We start from the raw sequence: 11,093 nt of genomic DNA on the forward strand, positions 1-11,093 counted from the left end.
CCCCCCCCCCCCCCCCCGCCGCTTCACCTATCTCATAGATTATTTTGCCTTGGGTAAAATGCTGGGGTTTTAAAGATTTCGGTTTTGTTTTTTATCCAGTAGGGAGGATGAAAAGTTTATACCCCATCAAGACATAATGCCTTTTATTACTCAAGTGTTCTACCCACACACAACTCCTCCCCGCCCCCCAATAAACACACATCACTTATAAACTGCTTGTGCGTCTGTTCACACTAAGTCCTATGTAAATGCCTGTTAACCAACTTTCCTATCAATGGAAGTGTGTCAGCCTAGTTGCCTCTGGTGATGTGAGCCCGACCTGTTCCTAGTGCCCCAGCCGGTAAGGCATTGTGCTGCCCACCTAATCTTTTTGCTCATTGTCAGAAATGTCCCACTTCTCACCTTTGCAACCCTCAGCAAGTTAATAAACTTTTTCAAGAGGAACTGAGGTTACTTTCTTAAGAAGATCCTGGTCTATCTTCAAGGTGAATGAAGAGTTTTAGATACAGGGACCCATTTCATTATGCCCTCAGCATCTGCCCAGCTGTTAAAATTTTAAGACAGCAAGTCATCGAATTTTTCAGCTGTCCCACCACCATCACCCACCCCATGTATGGGATGTCACTGTAGGTCTCTTGGTCCAGCAAATTCTCTTTACTATCCTACAACAGAAGCTACCTCCCTTCTGCATTTGGGCTGACAGGGATAAACAGCTGGAGGCATGCCCTATGAAAAAACAAAACCAAGCTTCCAGAAACAATTGACTCTAACTTCTTGTTCTAAACTGAAAGTTTTTACTGTCGCTTTCACTAAATTCTTGTCCGCGAACTTTTCTCACCTTATTAAATGGATAGAATTCAATGTGGTCAGATGCATTCTGCCTCAGGAGTATAAAATTAATTTAGAACCGACATTTTAAATAGTGGAAGCCTTTTATATAGTGATGTGAAAATTGTTCTGCTTTTGAAAACCAAAATCAAACATTAAACAGTATGTGTCTCTGTAAGGAAGTCAGATATCTCGCTGGGATATTACTTTGGCTTTCTGCCAAAAAAAAAACCAAAAACAAACCTCTTTTCTTCTAACTCTGAAGAAATGAAGCAAAAAAAAGGTATTTGAGGAATGGGGAGGGGGTTGTGATTGTTTTATCCTCCAGACTGGAAGCCAGATTTGCAAAGCAGCACTTTTTTTTTTTTTTAACTCTAATCCAGACAAGAAAAATTGGGTGCCTTCCCCAGATAGAATCTCTAAACTGTACCCAATGAAAGCTTGAATAACTGGTTTGGATTTTGAAAGATAGAAGACCCAGCCCATTGCTGACTGCAGTTTAATTACATAATTAACCAACCAATCCTGTTTTTCTCTGGTGTAGACGCCTTGCAAAATAATTTTCCATATGCCCCACTAACCCTCAACCTCACGTTCTTGTCTCCCGTTTCTGTTAACCATCTGAAGGCAAATTCTTTTAATTCTCTTGCTTTTTTAAAGGGCTTGGTCAGGCTCACCTTACCCGATAAACAGTTTAACAGTCAGAAGCAGCGTCCGGCCCTCTGATACAGATCAGAAAATGGAATCGTGTTACTCCCAAGCTGGTTGTAGCCTGTGTTTTTTCTTTTAAGAAAATATTCTGCTTAGCTAGAAGGCTTTCACATTACTTGATCCCCACTGGGCTGAGAAGAAAAAAAAAAAAAAGTCTGACAAAATGCAGAAACTATGGTCGGTTGCCATCAGAGTTGAACCACCTTCAGGGGCGAATCCAGGGAAGGGGCTGCGGGGAGGGGGTGGGGGTCATTGTGAAGCGCCTGCCCTGGAAGGGGGCCTTTGCATCCCTCCATCTTTTCACAGCCGTAATTGAGTGAAGAATATCACCAGCTTGATTTACAAAAGCTGCCGCTTGCTCCCTCCTTGTGCCCCAAAGCAAACAAAATAGGCAGGTTCCCAATTTGGAGCCGGCGGCATGAAGCCCAGGCCTTTGTTTGCTGTTGAGTTGTCCGGGCAGCCGAGCAAATAGATGTGAAGAGATTAACCAAACAAGAAAGCCCAGCACGGGCGGCCCTTTCTGTCCAGTCTGGCAAGTGCAGCCAGCGGGGCCGGCCGAGGGGTGGAAAAGGCACAGGGCCTGGGCTCTGGTAGAGACTTCCACAGACAAACCTTGTCCTTTCTCAACATCCCAGTGGGGAAAATAGGATTGAGCCTGTTTCACCGGTGATAGAAATTAGAGATTGAGTCCAACCTCCTTAGTTCACAGATAAGGAAACTCCCTCGTTAACAGATAAGAAGACAGAAGCCATGTGTGCTAAGTAACCTGCCCCAGACTGGTTGGGACATAATAAAGAGAAGATGCCTCTTCAGAGTCAGGAGAGCACCCACGCTCACTTGTTATCTTTAGGGATTTTCTAAATTCTTCCAGAATGTTTAGCTCCTTTTGTGCTTGCCTGTTGGCCCGAAAGGCTTAGTTTTTTCAGCCTTCAAGGATCCGTGAGAAAAGCTCATTGAGGAAAGACCCATAAGTTAGGAAAGTGCAGTGATAGTAGCATCTTCTTGAATACCGTCGAAGCGAGTATAAAATTGGAAGCAATAGTCTAATAAATTACTAGGTATGCCCTTGAGCAGCCGCATCACAAGTTTTGGTAATTGCCTGCTTCTTTTCTAGAAACACAGTTAGTTGTCCAGTTTCCTCTGGGTGGCAGCCTTCCCGTCTCCTCCAGAGCAAAAGGGAAAGGGTCTTATTTATGATCTTTCTTCAGTATTCCTCACTTAGGTCAGCCGGCGGGGTCATATCCTCAGACCAGTGGCTTTTGCCCAAAGCAAATATTTTAGTTATCTATACCTCACCTATCTCCAAAAAAAGAAGGGAGGTGACTTATGATCATAAAAGCACAAAAAGCAATAATAGCAGCAGCCCCTAATGTAGGATTTTTTTAAGAGTAGCTGGATGGGAAGGAAAGGGAGGGAGGGTCACTCCTAGGGGTTGTACTTCAAGAGCCTAGGCCACGAAAATGACAACAATTGATTCAAAACCCAGCACTGACAACAGCAAGGGCAAAGAGGGAAATGTGGTGGTACGCACAGCTCTCATTTCTAGGACAAGCACACATACCAGTGAGGTGCCTGACTCTGAGAGCAAGGGTGATCTATAATGGCTTTTTATGAGAGGGGTAAGAAATAGTGCCTTAAACCAGCGGTCCCCAACCTTTTTGGCACCAGGGACTGGTTTCGGGGCAGACAATTGTTCCATGGAGGGAGGGGGAGGGATGGTTCAGGCAGTAATGCGAGCGACGGGGAGCCACAGATGAAGCTTCACTCGCTTGCCCGCCGCTCACCTCCTGCTGTGCGGCCCGGTTCCTAACAGGCCGCAAACCCCTGCCTTAAACAGAATTGAACGCCAGATGCAAAGTTTCCACGCATGTGTACCCTTTCCCTCTAAGGCCCTTGGTGAGAAGCAAGGATTCAGTGCTGGCTGAGGTTGTCTCAAGGCCATACTGTGTGCAAGGAGGTAGCGAGACAGGGTGACAGTTGTGTAGTCACATTTTGTTGATCTGCTCTGACACTTTCTGAGTCTCAGAAGAAACTGTGCATGTGGAGGATGCTGAGTGACTTACCTGGGTAGCCAGGAGCATGCCCAGGACGTACCCCTATGCCCAGGAAAAAAAGTTAGTGAGGGAGTTCCCCCTCCCTCCCTCTGTGAGCCTCATAGAACTGGAGAAGCCTGGGCCACCTTTGAGTATCTTCTTGAAATTATATCAGTTAAAAAGATCTGAGTTTATTCATTTCTCTCTTTAGAAAACAGAGAGCTACAGAAGGTAACTGTTTCAAACTGGTCCTAATTTAACCAACTGAGCTGTCCTCCCATTGCCCTGCTGGAGGCAAACAGCTCTCTGGGTTCTCATCAGTGATGTCCCAGTTCTGTGGTCTGGGAGACGGAGCAGGGAATGGCAAGTGTTCTAAGTGGTTGAAACAGAAAGGGAGGCCATACAGGGCATTAGGTGCTTACCAAATTGTTGAAAGAGCCAGACGAGGGGAATCCTGACTGGCCCTTCAGGCATGATTTCCAGAATCCTATAGAACCAACCACCAGAGAGGTTACTGCAGCATGAGGGCAGGAACACGCCTCACGTCTGTGACCCAGGGACCACTGCAACTCCTGTGGCTGCCACTCAACACCCAGGGAGGGTGCTGGAGAATGGACCTTGATGGCCACTGCAGGAAGACCCAGTGTCTGTGCATCCCTGTGTGCCCACTCGGACAGGCAAAGGGCCTCACCTCACCTGTACCTTCAGTCAACCGGACTGCGTCTAATTGGCAGAACTGAATTCACACCCAGAACACTAGCTGCAAGGGAGTCTGAAAAATGAAGACGTTCAACTTCCCAACCTCTCCAGCTAGAAGGCTAATGGACTACAGGCTGAGCAATCCAGTGTCGGCTGCACACAATCTTTGTGAATTGTTGAATTCTGATAATACAACACCCCCCAAGGAATATGTCTTAGGCTACTCCAGCTGCCGTAACAAAACCCATAGATTGGGTGGCTTTAACAGAAATATATTTTCTCAGTCTGGGAACTGGAAAGTCCAAGATCAAGGTCCAGCGGGATTTGGTGTCTAGTGAGAGCTTACTTACTGGCTTGCAGATGGCCACCTTCTCCCTGCGTTCTTTCACGAGAGAGACAGAGAGAGACAGAGAGAGAGAGAGAGAGAGAGAGAGAGAGAGAGATTTTTCCCTCTCTTCTTATTCTTATAAGGCCACTAATCCCATCATGAGGGTGCCACCCTCATGCCTAAATCTAACCCTAATTCCTTCCCAAAGGCCCCATGTCCAGATACCATCACATTGAGGGTAAGGGCTTCAATATATGAATCTTGGGGGGGGCACACAAATGTTCAGTTCTTAACAGAATACATCTTTGTTGGCATTGCAAAGATTTCAGGATCATTCCAGAGCAAAGACTCGTAATGCTTCCTTTCAGCAAGAGGAGAGCATTTAGTCCTGTCCTAATGATACACTCCAGGGTGAGACTCAAATCTCTGATGAGCGAGTGCAAAGCTGATGATTCTTACCCTTTTCTGTATAATCCATCCCTGAGACAACTGGATGAAAGCTGTGGACCCTCTCCAGAAACATGCACAGACTCCCAGTGTCTGCATGCACTTTCTGCAGGTTCCACGTAAGTCTTCCTATGGAAGGGCCACCTACCCTCGCCCCTCCCCCCTGGGGTTTCCTGCTCTGTCTTCAGGGCAAGCATCTCTTTCCTTCCTCTAAAACTGCTTTTCTTTGGGTGGTCATCAAGAATCCCAGGTGCTGCCGTTCAGTCCCAGGGCACTAATGGGATCCAGTGGTTGGAGTTGAGAACCATCTGTTCACATTCACGGAGAGAGAATTAGTTTGTGCAGCGGCATACACCGAGGCTCTGATTAGGATCTTTGCTGTTACCTTTAGTTAATAAACAGGACCAGGGTGACTTGGCCACTTTGGGACACGAAGATTGTGATAAAAGTGGATTTACTTGGGAAGCTCAGTCTCCAAACTTGCGTCAAGTTCGGGTTCTCCCCCCTCTAGCACTGAAAACCGCAGAGAGGAGCGCATAGAATGACATCAGCTGGTTTGGAGGGACACAGTATATTCCAGATGAGAGGTAATGAAATAAAAAACAGAATTGGAAAAATGAACAATTTTATGTGAAATGGAATCAATAAAATTAAATCCACTTTGGATTCATTAGCTAGTCTATTTGGGTTTTTGCGAAGTACTTAGATGGAGGAAATAGGCAGCTAGAGAGTGGGAAGAAATGTAGAAATTGTGTTCTGTAGTCCAAACTGTATAGTTTCTTTTGAGCATAAAATAAAGCAAAACGGAATGAGCTGGATTTGCTACTCAGCAGATGCCAGGATTTTACAGTGTGGAAAGGAATGTTTTACTTTGAAACATGCGCAGTCTGATGACCCCCACAGGAAGGGGCTGACCTAGCCGGGCCGTGTTTTTAACGCTTTCAGTCACTAGGTGCTGAGGCTGCCCCACTGCTGGGGCCAACAAATAGCTAAATGAAGTGTGCAGTCCAGATTCAAAATTTAATTGAAATAGGAAATGATGGTATTTAATTTGATGCTTGTATGTGTAAATTAATGCAGCAGATAGCACTTAGGGATAAATACGGTGGATGCTGATTTACTAAGCAGTAAAGCAAAGCTCTAAGGAACCAAGCCTTTTATTTTAATAGGGTGTTTGAGTGACAGCAGTATACAGGGTGCTGTGACAAACCACAGTTCTGGAACTGTGACACAAGGGCGCGTAATTTGCAAAATCCTTGTGAAGCATGGAAGTGGAGTTTCCGGGCCGAATAACTACATGAAATGTTCCAATAAATAATGTAAATTTGAAGAATTTACACCGAACCATTTCCCCTTTTTCATTGCAACGGTAGGATGACCTTTATCAATGTGTTTGCATTCGTATATCATGCAGTGATTTTACACTGAGACGCAAATGAACTAGTCTCAATTAAATACCTTTGTTGTGATGTATTTAGACTTGTTCCTTTGACTTCTTTTACTGAACCAAGAGAAAATAGTAGGAAAGTAGTATTTCTTCGTAGTGACATGCCTATAAAAGCAGTAAGGCAATCATGCTTTTATTTAAACTCTAGTTTTGGACACTTCTGAATAGCAGTTAAGTTTTTCTTTTCTGAATAGAGGAGCTTTTACAAATATAGAGAACCATCATTCACTCCCAGGCTGTTCTATTCAAGAAAAATATATTGGTGAAAAAGTACATTTCTCAGGCCGCCAAGCGGGAATTGTCACTTGGCTGTAAATGTTGTGAATTGACATTGTCTTATCCTTTTTGAAACCAGTGGTATCAAACTTGGGAATTTTTTGATCCCTTTTTTTCAGCCAGCAAGAGATTAGCTGGTGCTACTGCGTCTCTCCTTCCAATTTTTCAAGCACTGACTGAGCATTTCAAATACCGTTGGTAAGAAGTTAGCTATTTGTCAGGGATATTTAGTGGCTTCGGGTAAAGGGTGAAGAATCAGATGCTCCTGAGGAAAGGAATATGAGACAGAAGAGCTGCTTAGATTTTGTGTTGGAAGCGGGAATTGGAATTAACTTGACCACTAAATAAGATGCTGACCGCTGGTTGGTCCTGAAATGTTCCTGTGAGTTCCTCAGCCCATCGTTTTCTGCCGTCACATTTGCTCCCCCTTCTTTCTGGACCTGCCTCTGGCTTTTTATCCAGAAATCTGAAGACCCTAGGTGATTTCACAGGGTCTCTTTGAGCTCAAAAATTCTGTCATTCTCTGCTTAGAACTGAGAGAAGTCTGGCTATGAAAATCCAGGTAGGTTTTATTTCTCCACAAAATGATTTGCTCTCTATGATGATTCAGGCTACACAAGCCAGAAATATTGCTAGGTGGGGCCGATTATCAGGTGTAATAAAATAACAAGAAATCAGAATTTTTAAAGTGAAGTGGGGTCTCTGTAGCAACTTTACAAAAACACTACAATGGAAAAATGATCCAGAATTGATCTTTTCAACTTTGTCATTACATGGATAATTAGACAGTCGATGCACATAATTACTGGCATATTAATTTGCATGGTTGCTTTTGCATTTTTCCCATGGTCACAAAGACAGTGGAATGCTCTGGCTCGTCTGTGTCTATTTAAAGAAATAAAATGTGTCTCGGTGGAAAATGATAATTCGTAAACCCCAAACAGATCGAAGTTCCATGGGGAATAAGTACGGTCTCCTGACCTCAGAAACGGCGCGGGGACTCTGGCTGCCCATCACTGGGCCGCCTGCACCCTCCTTTTATGTACTTCCCAGCATGTGGGCAGCGCTGCCACGGGAGGTCAATTTGGATACTATGGTCACATTTTAAAAAGAGAACCGTAATTATGACCTCTAATTATGTACAGTTATGCCTGCTGAGTTAAAGATAATAGCACCTCCTGCTTGGAAGTATAAGTTAATTGCCTACAGGGGTCAGGAGGGTGCTGACCCCTCTCTCTTCCCCCCAGCCTCAACCAGGCATACACCATAAGACAAAACTAAATTGGGCCTGCTGTGCTTTATCATGCTGTTTAAGTGTTGGGTTTAACCACTGTTTAACAGTTATTCTAGTGGAAGGTCAAATTTAACTCGTGTTCAAGAGGGAAATAAAGCTTCAGTTGAGTCTAGACCTTAGTCTGTCTTCCATGATGGCCTTCTCAGAATCCAGCTTCACCTGGAGCTTCACGTCTTGGGTCCTGTTTTTGTTAATTAAGAGCATATTCCACATCTGGTACAGTTGGGCTGGTGTATTTTGCCACCATTTTTTTCTATTAGAAATTTTTATTAGAGAATATTTCGATATATTGCAAAGAATAGAATAATAAACTCCTGTTACCTTTCACCCAGTGACCATCAAATCCTGGCCAGGTTTGTTCCATCTATGCCTCTCCCACTTCCACCCCCAAGTAACGGGAATTCTGGAGCAAATCCCTGGATATCACGTAACTTCTTCTATGTCTGTCTCAAAAATGTAGAAACGTTTAAAGCACAACCACAATATCAATAATACACCTTAAAATTTTTAATGATAATTCCTTTGATCTTAAAAGTTCTCAACATGAGGAAAAACAGTTGTAACTGTGTGAAGTGGTGGATTTAACTAAATTTATTTTGGTAAGTTTATTTTTAATTGTCATTTTGCAGTATATCCATATCTCAAATCATGTTGTACACCTTAAATTTACACAATGTTGTATGTCAATTATATCTCAGTAAAACCAGGGGAAAGGATAATTCCTCAGTAATTTATCAGTGTTACTTTTCTCCAGTTGCTTGTAGGTTTTTATTTAACCGTTTGTTTTTCAAATCAGGAAGCAAATAAAGGTCATACATTGTAATCGATTAAGTCTCTTTCAATCTGTAGGTTCCCTTCCATAATTATCTATCTCTTTTTCTTGCTGCAGCTGTTGTTGTTTAAGAAGTTGGGTTGTTTGTCTTGCACAGTCCGGATTCTACAGATTCATCTTGTGTTGTCTTTTAACTTGTTCCTTTGTCCCCTGAATTTTCTATAAATTGGTGGCTCAGTTGAGAACTGGGGTTTTCAACCTTGGCACTTGATGTTTGGGACCAAATAATTCTTTGCTGTGAGGGGCCATCCTTTGCATTGTAGGATGTTTAGCAGCATCCCTGGGCTCTACACACTAGATGTCAGTACACACACACACACACACACACACACACACCAGTTACAACAATCAAAATGTCTCCAGACATTACCAAGTATCCCCAAGGGGCCACAGTCACTCCCTGGTTGAGAACCACCGCTATGGAGGCTTGAAGAGATTCAGACTGAACACTGATTTGTTTTGGTAGAACAACTTCTAAGTGGGGTGTTATTCCTCTGTCAGGTAATATATTGTGTCTGGTTGTTTCTTTTCTGTGTTGTTAGCAGCCGTTGATTATCACTGCTTAGATAAAGTTATTCATCAGAGGCTTGCAAAATTTTGTAGTTGCAAACTCTCTTCTCTCCTTTTTCATGTATAATCTTGAATATTTCTTTAAAGAGAAACATCTCCTCATCAATCCCTTAGCTAATCTGGGTATGCCGCGTATAAGAAAAGAACAGCAGTCACTTGATTCTTTTATTAGCTCTCAAAGAATGAGTCAGTTCCACAGCACTTCCCAAAGTCACCAGTGAGTTTCAGTTTTTTAAACATATTATGAACTATTGGGTTTAAGCGTATTTGATGTGTTTCAGTTTAACGCAGTTATTAGCTTTATGGGAGCTCAAATTGTCCCATCTTTGGCCAATGGGAGAGGCTTCAAGGAGGTTTCTGAGTCTTTTTGACATGAAGACCATAGACTTCAATAGTGTCTTCTTCTGATATGATGGCGCTCTGAGCTCATTGTGTATATTTCCTGCTCCAGGCCAGGGGTCAGCCATTTCTCTAAGAAGCCCTGGTTTCTTTTCCCAGGAAATGGTGTAGAGACTACAGTCGGTTGCCACCGGTCATTTTAATCATAGAGTTCTTCTATCTGTTATGGATCTTGGACTCTACCCAGTTAAGTTCTCAGCACCTTGATAATCTGTATAGCTTCTTTGGATGAGTTGATATAAACTGCTTAGAAGCACCTCTTGTTTGCATATAAGCCCCTCTGGGACCGATAAGACTAATGTTTCTTTTGCCTTTGAAATCAGTGTCACAGGGTGAGATCACAGTATATGGAAAGGTCAAGCCCAAGGAGGCCTTTGTGGTTGAGTCATGTAGTAGGTTCTAGAAGGAGCAGAGCCTAGAAACTGATCAGTTACTTAGGAATGAATGGGACATCCTTTAAAGTCCATCTCATGAGGACCAGAAGACCCTTGATTGCAAGCTCTTGATCAGGTCTTAGCAACCTAGGAGAGTCACAGTCTTTGCAATTTGCACACCCTGCCTGGCACTTCAAGAACAGGTTCTTCCTGGGTCCGCTTCATGCTACTCAGACACCTGAAGTTGTGGCTCACTGTCAGAAGGTATGCGCTGGCTACCTGTGGGCCTCAGCATGTCTTCTGCTCTTGAAGCGAGCATCCTTCCCAAGAATTCCGTGGCAGAAGGAATTCCTTGTTTTTCCCATAATGCAAATAAGGCAAGTGTGTTAGAAGTGAGATATTGTCCAGAAGGTGAATGCTCACTAGCTTTGGGAAGACCCTCTTTGCATCTTTTTGGTAAGACCCTAGGTATGTAGCATACAAGAAATGATGAGAAGATAACCTGAGACAGATGACAGGTAGTAGTAAGGAGAGCTCTTGGTGTCTGGGAGGGAGAGACCAGTCTGGGTGGGAGTTTCAGAGGAGGCTTAGTGGCAGAGCTGTACTTGGCAGTTCCAGGTACTACTTGCCTCCGTGCGTTCAGACATGGCCAGTCATCCCTCTGCTGCTAGCATCCCATGAACCCTCACCTGGCTATTAAGGCACCAGGTGACAAGTTCTAAAAGTGACTCGGAAGCCTTCTTTGGCAGGAGACAACAGGTTGGTGATCTCAGAGGAGCATTGCTCAGAAGGCGGATGCACTGGTATCTGGGTTCATTCATTCCATTTTTGCCATCAATTCCATCAGTCTACACG

General features: G+C 43.8%; 1 protein-coding gene across 3 annotated transcripts in view; it reads left to right on the top strand.

Moving 5' to 3' along the window:
- The window catches only part of FOXN3 (forkhead box N3), a 403,658-nt gene that overhangs the window by 344,820 nt on the left and 47,745 nt on the right, over positions 1-11,093 (top strand). The gene's annotated exons all lie outside the window — the stretch shown is intronic.

This window comes from Lipotes vexillifer, unplaced genomic scaffold (genome assembly GCF_000442215.2).
Source record: "Lipotes vexillifer unplaced genomic scaffold, Lipotes_vexillifer_v1.1 scaffold751, whole genome shotgun sequence".
In the NCBI taxonomy this organism is placed as follows: Eukaryota; Metazoa; Chordata; class Mammalia; order Artiodactyla; family Lipotidae; genus Lipotes; species Lipotes vexillifer.